This window comes from Triticum aestivum, chromosome 7A (genome assembly GCF_018294505.1).
Source record: "Triticum aestivum cultivar Chinese Spring chromosome 7A, IWGSC CS RefSeq v2.1, whole genome shotgun sequence".
Taxonomy (NCBI): Eukaryota; Viridiplantae; Streptophyta; class Magnoliopsida; order Poales; family Poaceae; genus Triticum; species Triticum aestivum.
In genome coordinates, this window is record NC_057812.1 from 24,480,352 (window position 1) to 24,498,499 (window position 18,148).

Consider the following 18,148-nt stretch of genomic DNA (forward strand, 5'->3'; position numbering starts at 1 on the left):
GCACTCTCCGCACACCCTCTACGCAGCCTCGACCCCAGATTCAACGCCGCCCCCGCCCCCGACCTCAAGGCCGCCCGGACGCCACCCCGACCCCGACCTCGACGCCGCCATCCGCCGCGCGCCCGAGCCCCGACCCCGACCTCGACGCCCCCTGCCACTCCCTCATCGCAGGCACCCGAGGTGAGCACGCCTGCTCCTCCCTCTCCCCTACCTCTGCCTAGGGTTTCTTTATATTTTAGTTGCATCAAATTACTTAGGGTTCATGTAAGGGTGGAAACGAATCGGATGCGGATGCGGCTCAAATAAGTTAGGGTTCATGTAAGGGTGGAAACGAATCAAATTTCTAAGATGAATCATAAAACGAGTAAAATTTGACCACTTATTTCACTTTATAGTTGGATAATTGGAATATCCGCTACCACTTTCCACCCCTAGCTTCATCAAATTAGATGGTAACTAGGGCAGTAGTTCCTCGGTACTAATTAGTTAGTAAGAACTAGGTACTAATTAGGTACTAGTTTATTTTTATTTATAGTAAGTTTTTTTAATAAGAACTAGTTGAATTAATAGAACTAGTTAGTAAGAATTTGTTGCTATTTTTTTTAGTTAAAGCAATTTTTCCCGCATCGACGTGGACGATGCCTATCCCGCATCCTCGTCGTCGAGTCGGCGGAGGACGACACCTGCTTGACCAGATGGCCATGTCCGGGACTGGGCTCCGCTTGGGTGGTACTGGGAGGCGCTACCTACCGGGGGTGCAGGTTGGTGAGGAGCCAGCCTGTCGTTGACCCGAACCTTCTTTGGTGGCGGTCGCGTGGGCCAGTGACGGTCCAGAGGCTCGAGGACCCCGCGGAGGTGGTGCGTCACCGTGTCAGTGAGGAGGACGCGCACGTCCGTCGCTACTTGTTTGCGTTGGAGCACAGATTCTCCAATACCTGGCAGGTTCTCCAGGGATCTCACTGGAGCTATGATCCTGTGATGGTTCCTTCTCTGTGGGTGTCCACCGCCCGCGCCGATACCCGTCGTGTGGTAGGGTTTTAGTTGTATTAGTGATGTTATATGTATGACACTATTTGGGATGTATTAGTGATAATATTCGACGATGTACGGACGCATGAGATGATTTACTTTTGCTTATTGAATGCATGCTAATTTGAGTCCTATAAGATATTTTGAAATGTATATCTTGTGTTGCTCAAATAGGATATGTGCTTGCCCAAGTGGCCGGTCATGTTTGCAGGTTACACCTCCGAGTGGCCTATGTTTTGCCAAAGTGTTGATTCATTTCCGTTCCGGCAAATTTCAGGCGCTCGATATGTCCTATTTTAGCAAAGGTCATGCCGGTTTTTTCCGTGAATTTTGGCATGCTTGTGCGAGAATATGTAGGAAATATCGAGTGCCCCGGATTTGTGTGTTGAGTATCCTGGTAGTTGTCTTCAATCGATTTTCAATTAATGTTTTAACTATAAACATAGGAAATGTCTGACGACGAAAAGGATTTCGGTATTTGTAAATACTGCGAAGACAAGTGCGGCCTGTGCGACGGAATCTTCCTAGATGATGATAGGTGCTTCAGCATCAAGCTGGACGAGAACTTCAAAGTGGATACAGTACGTCACAACGACAAGTCTTTTTTCGTAATTAAGCATGACATTTGCTTCAACTTATAATTTAAGCATGAAATTAAGCATGACAAGTCTTTTTTTACTATTCTACTAGCGTATCCCCTGCCATGCAAGAGTTTTTGTATTGGATAAGACAGGTTTCAGTCGTACTATGGAAGAAAAGAAAGTTTACTTGAAGACCGAGCATGGTTATATTTTCCACGCAAAATTATACAATTCAGACGACTACACCTATTTTGGATGCAAAACATGGCGAGCACTATGCAAGACTTATGCATTTGAGCCCGATATGGTTATCACCTTTGATATTCCTCTGGAAGATGATATTGAAGGTAATACCGACATCTGGGTCGATGTGCAGATGCCTCCAGTTATACCATTATGTAAGTTTCTCAACCATATTTATGTCTTTGATATTTTTTATTCAAAAATAGTTGACAACTAATTTGTATTGTCAGCTTATTTCGGTGCAAGCAAACATGTCCAACGCTTGGTAGACAGGACCTACTACTGTCCCGAGGCTGAACTAAACTGTGAGGAGCTAAGTCATTATGTTTCATGGCTTGAGGATCTTGATACTGTCAAGACAAATTTTCTTCCTGCACTTAGAAATGTTAGTACTGAAAACGTGCGACCAATAGTGTTCGTAATGAACTACGGGCACATCTATTTAGGAAGGATGGTAAGATTTTTACTATTTGTCCTTAGTGCATCTTTTCCATACATTATTTTTGAAGCTAAACTTCATTGCTAAGTATGTTACCATACGATGTTCTTCAATAGGGACTCCCGATGAATGTTGTGCCTTATGGGATCGAGACTAAAGGTACCATGAGTATTATTAGCTTACGACCAAGATATCCTACAGATTACTTTAGTGCATTCAAGAATAGCGACGGATGCTTAATAGTGCAAGACTGGACCAAATGTGTGATGGAGAAGCACAGAGAAGTACTAGGGGGCAGCAAACAGATGCGCTACCCACGATTAGGAGATAGGTTCATCTGCACGCTCCAACTTGATCAAGGAGGAGAGCTACACATGTTTTATGTTATTTTACCTAAGAGAGAGCAGCAGGAGTGATTAGCTAGCTAGAAATGAGTTTGAGGATGATGATGTGCTACACTATTACTATGATGATAAAATAGCTAGTGTTGGTGGTAATGACTATGATGATTATTATTAGCTAGTGTTAGTGGTGATTAAATAAATACTGTTGGTGGTAATGACTATGATGATGATTAAATAGCTTGTGCTGGCGGATTAGATTCAAGTGGAGGCAACATGTGGTGCACATAGAAAGTACTACTAGTCCAAAGTAGATCAAGTTTGGATTAGTAGTATACTTTTGACATGCACCACATATTGCCTCCACTTGAACCTAATCCACCTTCATTTGACACACTGTTATGGACATAATGATGTAAACCTCATAACTGGTATTTTACCAATATTTGTACGATGGCACATAAATACACTAAAAATAAAAAAATAAAAAAGAATACTAGTAGCGATGGAGAGAAAACACGCTGCCAGTAGTTACATTAGCAATAGCGTGGGAGTGAACAAACACTGCAGCTATTTGTCCTAGCAGTAGCGCGTGCGGGCACACGTTACTGCCAAGCAATAGTTGTAGCGCCTTATTAGTAGCGCGCCTACCCGTGCTACTAGTGAGCACAAAACTAGCGCTACTGCTAGGGTTTTCCTTAGTAGTGCTAGTTTAGTTTATAAAATAAAACTACCAAAAAATGGAATTAAGGGTACCTCATATGCTTCATCTTTTTAATACCTATCATGAAAATAAGGATTCTGATAATTGTGCTCAAGTGATAGAAGAAGAATGCATTAGAATGTTTGGCACTAAATATTTGAATGACGAGCATGATTGCAATGTTGTTAGTATGAATTCCTTGAATATCCATGATGCTAATGATATGCAAAGCCACAAGCTTGGGGAAGCTATGTTTGATGAAGATGATATTTTTTGTCCCCCAAGTTTTGATGAGCAAATTTATTATGATGAAAGCATGCCTCCTATTTATGATGATTATATTGATGAAAGTGGATTTGGAGAGGTCATGACTTTATTTTGTGATGAATCCACTATTCCGGAAGAGGTTCCAATTGATTATGGGAACAAACTTGCTACCTATGATGATTATTGTGATGACTTGTATGCTATAAAGAATAATGGTATCCATGAAACTTGTCATCATGATTTTAATTTTCAATTGGATTATGCCTCACATGATAATTATTTTGTTGAGTTTGCTCCCACTATTATGAATGAGAAGAATTTTGCTTATGTGGAGAGTAATAAAAACTATGCTTGTAGATCGTGAAAACAATGCTTTATGTGATAGTTATATTGTTGAATTCATTCATGATGCTACTGAAAATTATTATGAGGGAGGAATACATGCTTGTCAGAATTGCAATAATATCAAGTTTCCTCTCTATGCGCTTAAAATCTTGAAGTTATGCTTGTTTTGCCCTCCTATGCTAGTTGATTATTGTTCTCATCAGTTGTTTCTTTACAAAATCCCTATGCATAGGAAGAGGGTTAGACTTAAATGTTCTAGTCATATTCTTCATGATGCGCTCTTTATGTTTCAATCCTTATCTTTTATGTGAGCATCATTGACATCATCATGCCTAGCTAGGGGCGTTAAACGATAGCGCTTGTTGGGAGGCAACCCAATTTTATTTTTATTCCTTGCTTTTTTCTCCTGTTTAGTAATAAATAATTTATCTAGCCTCTGTTTTGGTTGTTTTTTTTGTGTTTAATTAGTGTTTGTGCCAAGTAGAACCGTTGGGAAGACTTGGGGAAAGTCTTGTTGATCTTGCTGTAAAAAACAGAAACTTTAGCGCTCACGAGAATTGCTTCCATTTTTTATTGGAGAGTGATATTTAGTTAATTATTTTTGCAGATGATTAATAGATAAATTCCTCACGTCCAGAAATTTATTTGAGAATTTTTGGCGTTCCAGAAGTTTGCGTTAGTTACAGATTACTACAGACTGTTCTGTTTTTGACAGATTCTGTTTTTCATGTGTTGTTTGCTTATTTTAATGAATCTATGGCTAGTAAAAGAGTTTATAAACCATAGAGAAGTTGGAATACAGTAGGTTTAACACCAATATAAATAAATAATGAGTTCATTACAGTACCTTGAAGTGGTGTTTTCTTTTCTTTCGCTAACGGAGCTTACGAGTTTTCTGTTAACTTTTGTGTTGTGAAGTTTTCAAGTTTTGGTTAAAGATTCGATGGACTATGGAATAAGGAGTGGCAAGAGCCTAAGATTGGGGATGCCCAATACACCCCAAGGTAATATTCAAGGACAACCAAAAGCCTAAGCTTGGGGATGCCCTGGAAGGCATCCCCTCTTTCGTCTTCGTTCATCGGTAACTTTACTTGGAGCTATATTTTTATTCACCACATGATATGTGTTTTGCTTGGAGCGTGATACGTCTGCAACATATCTATAATTTTTGATTGTTCCATGCTATATTATATTCTGTTTTGGGCATTATTGTGCTTTATTATACACTTTTATATTATTTTTGGGACTAACCTATTAACCGGAGGCCCAGCCCAGAATTGTTGTTTTTTTCCTTCCTATTTTAGGGTTTCGAAGAAAAAGAATATCAAACGGAGTCCAAGCGGAATGAAACCTTCGGGAACGTGATTTTTGGAACGAACATGATCCAGAGGACCTGGACCCTACGTCAAGACATCAACCAGGAGGCCACGAGGTAGGGGGGCACGCCTACCCCCCAGGCGCGCCCTCCACCCTCGTGGGCCCCCTGTTGCTCCACCGACATACTCCTTCCTCCTATATATACCTACGTACCCCCAAACTACCATATACGGAGCCAAAACCCTAATTCCACCACCGTAACTTTCTGTATCCACGAGATCCCATCTTGGGGCCTTTTCTGGAGCTCCGCCGGAGGGGGCATCGATCACGGAGGACTTCTACATCAACACCATAGCCCTTCCAATGAAGTGTGAGTAGTTTACCTCAGACCTACGGGTCCATAGTTATTAGCTAGATGGCTTCTTCTCTCTTTTTGGATCTCAATACAAAGTTCTTCCCCTCTCTTGTGGAGATCTATTCGATGTAATCTTCTTTTGCGGTGTGTTTGTTGAGACCGATGAATTGTGGGTTTATGATCAAGTTTATCTATGAACAATATTTGAATCTTCTCTGAATTCTTTTATGTATGATTGGTTATCTTTGCAAGTCTCTTCGAATTATCAGTTCAATTTGGCCTACTAGATTGATCTGTCTTGCAATGGGAGAAGTGCTTAGCTTTGGGTTCAATCTTGCGGTGTCCTTTCCCAGTGACAGTAGGGGCAGCAAGGCACGTATTGTATTGTTGCCATCGAGGATAACAAGATGGGGTTTATATCATATTGCATGAGTTTATCCCTCTACATCATGTCATCTTGCTTAAAGCGTTACTCTGTTCGTATGAACTTAATACTCTAGATGCATGCTGGATAGCGGTCGATGTGTGGAGTAATAGTAGTAGATGCAGGCAGGAGTCGGTCTACTTGTTTCGGACGTGATGCCTATATACATGATCATACCTAGATATTCTCATAACTATGCTCAATTCTGTCAATTGCTCAACAGTAATTTGTTTACCCACCGTGAAATACTTATGCTCTTGAGAGAAGCCACTAGTGAAACCTATGGCCCCCGGGTCTATCTTCCATCATATTAATCTTTCAACACTTAGTTATTTCCTTTGCCATTTATTTTACTTTGCATCTTTTATTTCTCTTTATCATACAAAATACCAAAAATATTATCTTATCATATCTATCAGATCTCACTCTCGTAAGTGACCGTGTAGGGATTGACAACCCCTTATCGCGTTGCTCGCGAGGATTTATTTGTTTGTGTAGGTGCGAGGGACTCGTGCGTGGCCTCCTACTGGATTGATACCTTGGTTCTCAAAAACCGAGGGAAATACTTACGCTACTTTGCTGCATCACCCTTTCCTCTTCAAGGGAAAACCAATGCAAGTGCTCAAGAGGTAGCAAGAAGGATTTCTGGCGCCGTTGCCGGGGAGGTCTACGCAAAAGTCAACACACCAAGTACCCATCACAAACCCTTATCTCCCGCATTACATTATTTGCCATTTGCCTCTCGTTTTCCTCTCCCCCAATTCACCCTTGCTGTTTTATTCACCCTCTCTCTCTCCGTCCTCCCTCTCTTTCTCTATTTGCCTCCTTTTGCCTGTTTCTTGTTTGCTTGTGTGTTGGATTGCTTGCTTGTCACGATGGCTTTACCTAGATTTGGTGATCTTCACCTTAAAAGGTTAGAAGAGATCGAAAGCAATGTCAGGAGTTTTATGGTTTTACAATTTGAGCATAATAGTTTCTTTAGAAATGAGCTTAAAGAACAAAAAAGTTCTATGGGTTATATGAATAAAGAGCTCGGTGATATGTCTAAAGACTTTGATGGTTTGAAATCTCAGATTGCTCATCTTGAGAAGTTAATAGCTGAAGTTTCGGATAAGCAAGCCACCTTAGTTAATAAGATGGCCGCTAAGCCGAAATTTTTTTTGGAAGATAAAGATGAAGATCTAAAAGTTATTGATGTGTCTCCTATTAAATCTCTGTTTTGCAATATGAATCTTGATAATGATGGGACTTAATATGATCCACCTTTACCTAGACGGCGTTCCAAAAATTCGGAGTCTTTAGATCTTGATGCTAAAATTGTTAAAAGTGGGATTGAAGAAGTCAAAACTTTAAATATTAATGAACCCACTATTTTGGATTTCAAGGAATTTAATTATGATAATTGCTCTTTGATAGATCGTATTTCCTTGTTGCAATCCGTGCTAAATTCTCCTCATGCTTATAGTCAAAATAAAGCTTTTACTAAACATATCGTTGATGCCTTGATGCAATCTTATGAAGAAAAACTTGAGTTGGAAGTTTCTATCCCTAGAAAGCTTTATGATGAGTGGGAACCTACTATTAATATTAAAATTAAAGACCATGAATGCTATGCTTTGTGTGATTTAGGTGCTAGTGTTTCCACAATTCCAAAGACTTTGTGCGTTTTGTTAGGTTTCCGTGATTTTGATGATTTCTCTTTAAACTTGCACCTTGCGGATTCCACCATTAAGAAACCTATGGGAAGAATTAATGATGTTCTTATTGTTGCAAATAGGAACTATGTGCCTATAGATTTTATTGTTCTTGATATCGATTGCAATCCTTCATGTCCTATTATTCTTGGTAGACCTTTCCTTAGAATGATTGGTGCAATTATTGATATGAAGGAAGGGAATATTAGATTCGAATTTCCGTTAAGGAAAGGCATGGAACACTTCTCTAGAAAGAAAAATAAACTACCTTATGAATCTATTATGAAAGCCACTTATGGATTGCCTACTAAAGATGGCAATACCTAGATCTATCCTTGCTTTTATGGCTAGCTAGGGGCGTTAAACGATAGCGCTTGTTGGGAGGCAACCCAATTTTATTTTTATTCCCTGATTTTTGCTCCTGTTTAGTAATATATAATTTATCTAGCCTCTATTTTGGTTGTGTTTTTTGTGTTTAATTAGTGTTTGTGCCAAGTAGAACCGTTGGGAAGACTTGGGGAAAGTCTTTTTAATCTTGCTGTAAAAAACAGAAACTTTAGCGCTCACGAGAACTGTTGCCATTTTTATTTGGAAAGTGCTATTTAGTTAAATATTTTTTAAGATGATTAATAGATAAATTGCTCACGTCCAGCAATTTATTTTAGAATTTTTGGAGTTCCAGATCTTGCGTTAGCTACAGATTACTACAGACTGTTCTGTTTTTGACAGATTCTGTTTTTCGTGCGTTGTTTGCTTATTTTGATGAATCTATGGCTATTAAAATAGTTTATAAACCATAGAGAAGTTGTAATACAGTAGGTTTAACACCAATATAAATAAAGAATTAGTTCATTACAGTACCTTGAAGTGGTGTTTTGTTTTCTTTCGCTAACGGAGCTCATGAGATTTTCTACTTTAAGTTTTGTGTTGTGAAGTTTTCAAGTTTTGGGTAAAATATTTGATGGATTATGGAACAAGGAGTGGCAAGAGCCTAATCCTGGGGATGCCCATGGCACCCCAAGATAATCTAAGGACACCTAAAAGCCAATGCTTGGGGATGCCCCAGAAGGCATCCCCTCTTTCGTCTACTACCACCGGTAACTTTACTTGGAGCTATATTTTTATTTACCACATGATATGTGTTTTGCTTGGAGCGTCTTGTATTATGCGAGTCTTTATTTTTTAGTTTTCCACAATCATCCTTGCTTTACACACCTTTTTAGAGACACACACATGATTCGGAAATTGTTAGAATACTCTATGTGCTTCACTTATATCTTTTGAGTTATATAGTTTTTGCTCTAGTGCTTCACTTATATCTTTTAGAGCACGTCGGTGGATTTGTTTTATAGAAACTATTGTTCTCTCATGATTCACTTAGATTATTTTGAGAGTCCTACAAAACAACATGGTAATTTGTTTTCATTATGTTAGTCATTCAAGATTAATAATTTTTTTCTTATGAGTGTGTTGAATACTATGAGAAGTTTGGTACTTGGTAATTGTTTTGAGATATGGAGATGGTAATATTAGAGTCATGCTAGTCGAGTAGTTGTGAATTTGAGAAATACTTGTGTTAAAGTTTGTGATTCCCGTAGCATGCACGTATGGTGAACCGTTATGTGATGAAGTCGGAGCATGATATTTTTATTGATTGTCTTCCTTATGAGTGGCGGTCGGGGACGAGCGATGGTCTTTTCCTACCAATCTATCCCCCTAGGAGCATGCGCGTAATACTTTGCTTTGATAACTTGTAGATTTTTGCAATAAGTATATGAGTTATTTATGACTAAGGTTGAGTCCATGGATCATACGCACTCTCACCCTTCGACCATTGCTAGCCACTCTAATACTGCACACCTTTCGCCGGTATCATACACCCACCATATAACTTCCTCAAAACAGCCACCATACGTACCTATCATGGCATTTCCATAGACATTCCAAGATATATTGCCATGCAACTTTCCACCGTTCCGTCTACTATGACACGCTCCATCATTGTCATATTGCTTTGCATGATCATGTAGTTGACATTGTATTTGTGGCAAAGCCACCGTTCATAATTCTTTCATACATGTCACTCTTGATTCATTGCATATCCCGGTACACCACCAGAGGCATTCACATAGAATCACATTTTGTTCTAAGTATCGAGTTGTAATTGTTGAGTTGTAAGTATATATAAGTGTGATGATCATCATTTTTAGAGCATTGTCCCAGTGAGGAAAGGATGATGGAGACTATGATTCCCCCACAAGTCGGGATGAGACTCCGGATGAAAAAAAGAGGCCATAAAAAGGCCCAAAGAAAAAATGAGAGAAAAAGAGAGAAGGGACAATGCTACTATCCTTTTACCACACCTGTGCTTCAAAGTAGCACCATGATATTCATAATAGAGAGTCTCCTATGTTATCACTTTCATATACTAGTGGGAATTTTTCATTATAGAACTTGGCTTGTATATTCGAATGATGGGCTTCCTCAAAATGCCCTAGTTCTTTGTGAGCAAGTGAGTTGGATGCACACCCACTTAGTTCCTTTTGTTGAGCTTTCAAATACTAATAGCTCTAGTGCATCCGTTGCATGGCAATCCCTACTCACTCACATTGATATCTATTGATGGGCATCTCCATAGACCGTTGATACGCCTAGTTGATGCGAGACTTGATACGTCTCCATAGTATTTACTTTTCCAAACACTTTTACCCTTGTTTTGGACTCTAACTTGTATGATTTGAATGGAACTAACCCGGACTGACACTATTTTTAGCAGAATTGCCATGATGTTGTTTTATGTGCAGAAAATAAAAGTTCTCGGAATGACCTGAAACTCCACAGAATATCTTACAATAAATAATAAAAAATCCTCGTCAAAGATGCAGACCAGGGGGCCCACACCCTTGCCACGAGGGTGGGGGGCGCGCCCCCTACCTCGTGGGCCCCCTAGAGACCTCCCGACTCCAACTCCAACTCTATATGACTGCTTTCGGGGAGAAAAAAATAAGGGAGAAGATTTCATCATGTTTTACGATACGGAGCCGCCGCCAAGCCCTAAAACCTCTCGGGAGGGCTGATCTGGAGTCCGTTCGGGGCTCTGGAGAGGGGGATTCGTCGCTGTCGTCATCATCAACCATCCTCCATCACCAATTTCATGATGCTCACCGCCGTGCGTGAGTAATTCCTTCGTAGGCTTGCTGGACGGTGATGGGTTGGATGAGATTTATCATGTAATCGAGTTAGTTTTGTTAGGGTTTGATCCCTAGTATCCACTATGTTCTGAGATTGATGTTGCTATGACTTTGCTATGCTTAATGCTTGTCACTAGGGCCTGAGTGCCATGATTTTAGATCTGAACCTATTATGTTTTCATCAATATATGAGTGTTCTTGATCCGATCTTGCAAGTCTATAGTCACCTATTACGTGTTATGATCCGTTAACCCCGAAGTGAATAATCAGGATACTTACCGGTGATGACCATAGTTTGAGGAGTTCATGTATTCACTATTTGCTAATGCTTTGTTCCGGTTCTCTATTAAAAGGAGGTCTTAATATCCCTTAGTTTCCATTAGGACCCCTCTGCCACGGGAGGGTAGGACAAAGATGCCATGCAAGTTCTTTTCCATAAGCACGTATGACTATATTCGGAATACATGCCTACATTACATTGACGAATTGGAGCTAGTTCGGTGTCACCCTATGTTATGACTCTTACATGATGAACCGCATCCGGCATAATTATCCATCATTGATCCGATGCCTACGAGCTTTCCATATACTGGTTTACGCTTATTTACTTTCCCGTTGCTATTGTTACAATCACTACAAAATACCAAAAACATTAGTTTGCTTTCGTTACTCTTTTGTTACCGTTACCATCACTATCATATTACTTTGCTACTAAACACTTTGCTGCAGATACTAAGTTTCCAGGTGTGGTTGAATTGACAACTCAGCTGCTAATACTTGAGACTATTCTTTGGCTCCCCTTGTGTCGAATCAATAAATTTGGGTTGAATACTCTACACTCGAAAGCTGTTGCGATCCCCTATACTTGTGGGTTATCGAGACTAATTTCTGGTGCCATTGCCGGGGAGCATAGCTCTATTCTTTGATTTACTTAGGATTTATATCTGCTGGACACTATGAAGAATTTGAAAGACGCTAAGATAACAATTTATCCCTCAACTACGAGGGGAGGTAAGGAACTGCCATCTAGCTCTGCACTTGATTCACCTTCTGTTATTAGTAAGCTTGCGACACCTAAACCTACTTCTGCTATACATGATACTTATGATGAAACTGCCTCTATGCCTGATACTACTATGCCACTCAGTGATTTTCTCGAGGAACGACTTGCTAGGGCTAGAGAGATTGAAAATATTGAATCTGATTATGAGGATGAAAGTGATGATGAAGAATCACTTGTTATTCCCGAGGGTTATTTATTTGATCAAGAAGCTTAATGCAAAGATAGATATGAACTCAAAAGGTTATTAGCTAAATGGAATAAGCAATCTCTAAATGCTAGGATGAGACCTGATCCTGCTTTTGCTACTTCACCTCTCTGTGTTACTAATAAGGATTATGAATTCTCTCTTGATCCTGATATAATTACTTTGGTTGAATCTGATCCTTTTCATGGCTATGAATCTGAAACTGTTGTGGCACATCTTACTAAATTAAATGATATAGCCATCCTGTTCACTAATGATGAGAGATCTCGCTACTTTTATATCCTTAAAATATTTCCGTTCTCATTAAAGGGTGATGCTAAATTATGGTTTAATTCTCTTGATCCTGGTTGTGTGCGTAGCCCCCAGGATATGATTTACTACTTCTCTGCTAAATATTTCCCTGCTCATAAGAAACAAGCTGCTTTAAAGGAACTATACAACTTTGTGCAAATTAAATAAGAGAGTCTCCCACAAGCTTGGGGGAGGCTTCTCAAGTTACTTAATGCTTTGCCTGATCACCCTCTTAAGAAAAATGAAATACTTGATATCTTTTATAATGGACTAACCGATGCTTCCAGAGATTACCTGGATAGTTGTTCTGGTTCTCTTTTCAGGGAGAGAACACCGGATGAAGTTGAAATCTTATTGAATAATATGTTGACAAATGAAAATAATTGGGCACCTCCTGAGCCAGTTCCTGAGCCAGCTCCTGCCCCAATTAATGATCCTATTCCTAAACCAACTCCGAAGAAGAGAGGTGTTCTATTTCTCAGTCCAGAAGATATGAAAGAGGCAAAGAAATCTATGAAAGAAAAAGGTATTAAAGCTGAAGATGTTAAGAATCTACCTCCTATTGAAGAAATACATGGTCTTAATTTACCGCCTGCCAAAGAAACATATGATCTTAATCCTTTATTTATTGAAGAACCTCCTGACCCCGATAACCCGACACAGGTAGTAAAGGTAAATTCTCTCTATAGATATGATAAAGCTGAAATCCCATTTACTAAGTTTGCTAGCCCATGCTTAGATGAGTTTGATAAATTTATGGCTAAGCAAGAAGACTTTAATGCTTATTTTGGTAGACAATTAAAATACAATTCAAATATGCTTGGACACTTGGGTGATTATATGGCTAATGTTAGAGGTGAACTTAAACTTGTTAGCAAACATGCTTCTATGGTTACCACTCAAGTAGAACAAGTACTTAAAGCTCAACACAACGAACCAGGCAATCGGACTATAATGCTTGAACACTCTCACTTAGCCATAGAACTCTATAATTTTAAATTTCGGCGAAGCCCCTACTTCGGAAGACCGAGTTCGGGGCGCTATCCACACCTTGGCCGGACAAAGCCGGCTCCTCGCTCGAAGTGGCATAAGTCTTTAGGGACTCGAAAAACCTCTCGAACAGTGACCGGTATCTCGCCACATCATGACAGTCAGTTTTAGCTTTCTCCACTGAGGTTCTTAACCCAGCTCAACCGGGGCACAATCGCAGTGGTTCTCCTAGTGCTACCTTAGCCAATATAGCGGAACATAAGGCACCAAAACATAGGAGCCGGGCAAACCCAACTATTGACCCAAATCATGATTCGGAGCCGATGCATATAGTGCTATAAGTTCGGGGTGCCGCACTTGGGAGTGTACGGACTTATCACGCCATTATGAGGGGTACTGAAGCCCCTGGCGTGTTTGCCGTACCATGGTGTATGGGTGCAATCATGTCATTTAATAAACATATATGTAAAAAGAAGATAATGCAAAAAACAGAAAGAAAGCTATGCATTGTTTATAGAGAGGCTATATATCAAAGCCGAACGATACAAATAGTGCGGTAAGCAAAAGATATTGGACTATGTAGTATGTCCTGACCAGGGGCAGGCCGCGGAATTGTGTTTAAAACAGGTATACCGCTCATAACAGAGACCACCTGGGAGTTCCATAATGCGGCATGGCTTGTCTGCCTCCCTGGATATTGCATCATTTGTGCGGCAGTCGAATTGCCGAACAGGTCGTCCGAAGTATGGAGTCCTGAAAGTAAGAAAAAATTAAAAAAAGAATCCGGCAGCCCCTAGTACGTTTTAAGCCGTATTTTGGGCGTGCCGTTATTGTGCCCCCTTCCCCTGTGCCCATGGTATTTCAAGGGCGTAGTTATGTACGCGAGGTACTGGTTTCGCTATGTCAAGAGAGCTGGGGTTGGGGCCGCATTGCTACGCTTGCTTAAAGTGTGCCAGGCAGTCCTGCTGTGGGTTACTCCGGGCGCGCTTGGCAGTGTCTGGCTTTTTAACGGCCGGACTGGAGAATTTCCTAAAAAGGCTACTTTGTACTTCCGCTGTGAGAGCCGCTGTGTGCTCCTCCGTACGGAGGGAGCGTTCGGTGTTTCCATTGACCGTGATTACTCCTCGAGGGCCTGGCATCTTGAGCTTGAGATATGTGTAGTGCGGCACCGCATGGAACTTTGCGAATGCGGTTCGTCCGAGCAGGGCGTGATAGCCACTGCAAAACGGGACTATATCGAAGATTAACTCTTTGCTTCGGAAATTGTCCGGGGATCCGAAGACCACGTCAAGTGTTACTGAGCCTGTACAGTTGGCTTCTACACCTGGTATAACGCCTTTAAAGGTCGTTTTTGTGGGCTTAATCCTTGAGGGATCTATGCCCATTTTCTGCACTGTATCCTGATAAAGTAGGTTCAGGCTACTGCCGCCGTCCATGAGGACTCTTGTGAGATGAAATCCGTCGATGATTGGGTCGAGGACCAATGCGACGAAGCCGCCATGACGGATGCTAGTGGGATGGTCCCTTCGATCAAAAGTGATCGGGCAGGAGGACCATGGGTTGAACGTTGGGGCGACTGGCTCCATCGCGTATACGTCCCTAGCGCACGCTTCCGCTCCCGCTTGGGAATGTGGGTTGCGTATATCATGTTCACCGTCCGCACTTGTGGGGGAAAACCCTTCTGTCCATTGTTGTTCGGTGGCTTGGGCTCCTCGTCGTCGCTGTGCAGCCCCTTGTCTCTGTTTTTGGCCCTTAACTTGCCTACCTGCTTGAACACCCAACAATCCCTGTTAGTGTGATTGGCTGGCCTTTCGGGGGTGCCATGTATCTGGCACAGGCGATCGAGTATTCGGTCCAAACTGGACGGGCCCTGAGTATTCTTTTTGAATGGCTTTTTCCGCTGACCGGATTTATAGCCTTTGAATCCGGCATTGACTGCCATGTCTTCATTGCTGTCGCTGCTAACGCGGCGTTTTTACTTATTCCGACGTGTCCTGCCACTTTTGTCCTTGGTATCCGAATTACCAAGGTTCTTTGATAAGTTGTTACTGCGAGCTAGCCAGCTGTCTTCTCCCGCGCAAAAGCGGGTCATGAGTGTCGTGAGGGCTGCCATAGATTTCGGCTTTTCCTGTCCCAGGTGCCGGGCAAGCCACTCATCGCGGATGTTATGCTTGAAGGCTGCTAGGGCCTCTGCATCCGGACAGTCGACTATCTGGTTTTTCTTTGTTAGGAACCGTGTCCAGAATTGTCTGGCCGATTCCTCTGGCTGCTGGATTATGTGGCTTAAGTCGTCGGCATCCGGTGGTCGCACGTAAGTGCCCTGGAAGTTGTCGAGGAATGCGGCTTCCAGGTCCTCCCAAGAACCGATTGAGTCTGTTGGCAAGCTGTTAAGCCAATGCCGGGCCGGTCCATTAAGTTTGAGCGGGAGGTATTTGATGGCGTGTAGATCATCGTCGCGTGCCATGTGGATGTGAAGGAGATAATCCTCGATCCATACCGCCAGGTCTGTTGTGCCATCGTATGATTTGATGTTTACGGGTTTGAAACCCTCTGGGATTTTATGATCCATTACTTCATTCGTGAAGCATAGTGGGTGTGTGGCACCTCTGTACTGGGCTATATCACGATGTAGCTCAGAAGAGCTATGTCTGTTGTATTCGGCCCGGCCGGATTTGTTGTATCCGGAGTGAAGATCATCGTCACGTGCCGTAAGGCGCCTGCGTGATCCGTAGATCGATCTTGTTTGTCTTGCCTTATCCTCCAGTATGTCTCGCAGGTCTGGCGCATTTTCCTGTGCGTTAGTTGAGCGGCATCGGGGCATGGCCTGGGTGGAGGGCCGAGAGGCCTCTCTGTCGCGGTTGCGAGGTGGCCGGTCTGCCATGTCATGCGCTGGTGATGTAGGTGCTTCCTCCTCTGATCGGGGTAGCGGCCTGCGCTTTGGGTAACTCTTGGAGGGGCGTTCGAGTTCATACTCTTCGGCCGCAAGGACTTCAGTCCATCTGTCAGCTAGCAAATCTTGGGCAGCTCTAAGCTATTGCTGCTTTTTCTTGAGGCTGCTTGCCATGGCTAAAAGCCTGCGTTTGAAACACTCTTGTTCGGCGGGGTCTGATGGTATGACGAATTCGTCGTCATCGAGGCTTGCCTCGTCTTCGGAGGGAGGTGTATAGTTATCATCCTCGACCTCTCGGTCTACCGCTCTCTCATGAAGGTTGGCTTCTCCATCTTCCTGTGCCGAATCTTGCTGAGGTGGGTGTTCTTCGGCGCTATCCGGGGTAGTATTATCTCCCGTGCCGGAATCACCGTTTTTGCTTTGGCGGGATTTAGAGCGGCGCCGCTGACGCTGGCGCTTTGGCTGTTTCTTGGGGGTGTCATCCCCCACTGTTTCATCGCCATCTCCATCTTTTGGAGTATCCACCATATATATGTCATATGACGAGGTGGCCTTCCAGCGCCCTACAGGTGCTGGTTCCTATTCATCTCCTACATTGTCGTCCATACCGTCGATGTCTTCGGAGCCGAAGTCAAGCATGTCGGTTAGATCGTCGACAGTGGCTACAAAGTGGGTGGTGGGTGGGCTTTGAATTTCTTCATCGTCCGCATCCCATCCTCGCTGACCGTAATCCGGCCAGGGCTCTCCTGATAAAGAGAGAGACTTAAGAGAATTTAGGATGATGCCAAAAGGCGAGTGCTGAAAGATGTCTGCGGAGGTGAACTCCATTATCGGTGCCCAATCGGATTCGATTGGCAGGGGCGCGGGGGGTTCGGAGTCTGGGGAGGAGTCCGGATCCTCGGAGTCACGGGTCGCGCAGAGTGCGGGGCTAGCGTTCGGCTTGATCGCCTTTGAGATCGCAGCCCCCGAGGTGACGTCCAACCGCTCATCTTCGATTGGCGCTATAGGCTCCGAGTTAGGGGTCGGAACCGACGTGTGTGCGGCCTCCTGGACACTGTCCGGAGGCAGAGCTATATCATGCCCCTCGAGATAGTGCGGCACGCTTGGCCGTGGCTCGAATCCGTCGAAGATCAAGTCTCCGCGGATGTCAGCCGTGTAGTTTAAGCTTCCAAACCTGACTTGATGGCCAGGGGCGTAGCTTTCGATCTGCTCCAAGTGGCCAAGCGAATTGGCCCGCAGAGCGAAGCCGCCGAATATGAAGATCTGTCTGGGGAGAAAAGTCTCACCCTGGACCGCATCGTTGTTGATGATCAAAGGATCCATCAGGCCTAAAGGCGACGACACAGAGGAACTCTCAATGAAAGCACCAATGTCGGTGTCAAAACCGGCGGATCTCGGGTAGGGGGTCCCGAACTGTGCGTCAAGGCCGGATGGTAACAGGAGGCAGGGAACACGATGTTTTACCCAGGTTCGGGCCCTCTTGATGGAGGTAAAACCCTACGTCCTGCTTGATTAATATTGATGATATGGGTAGTACAAGAGTAGATCTACCACAAGATCAAGGAGGCTAAACCCTAGAAGCTAGCCTATGGTATGATTGTTGTATATGGAGTTGATGAGGTTGTTCTACGGACTAAAACCCTCTGGTTTATATAGACATCGGATAGGGTTAGGGTTACATAGAGTCGGTTACAATGGTAGGAGATCTTGAATATCCGCATCGCCAAGCTTGCCTTCCACGCCAAGGAAAGTCCTATCCGGACACGGGACGAAGTCTTCA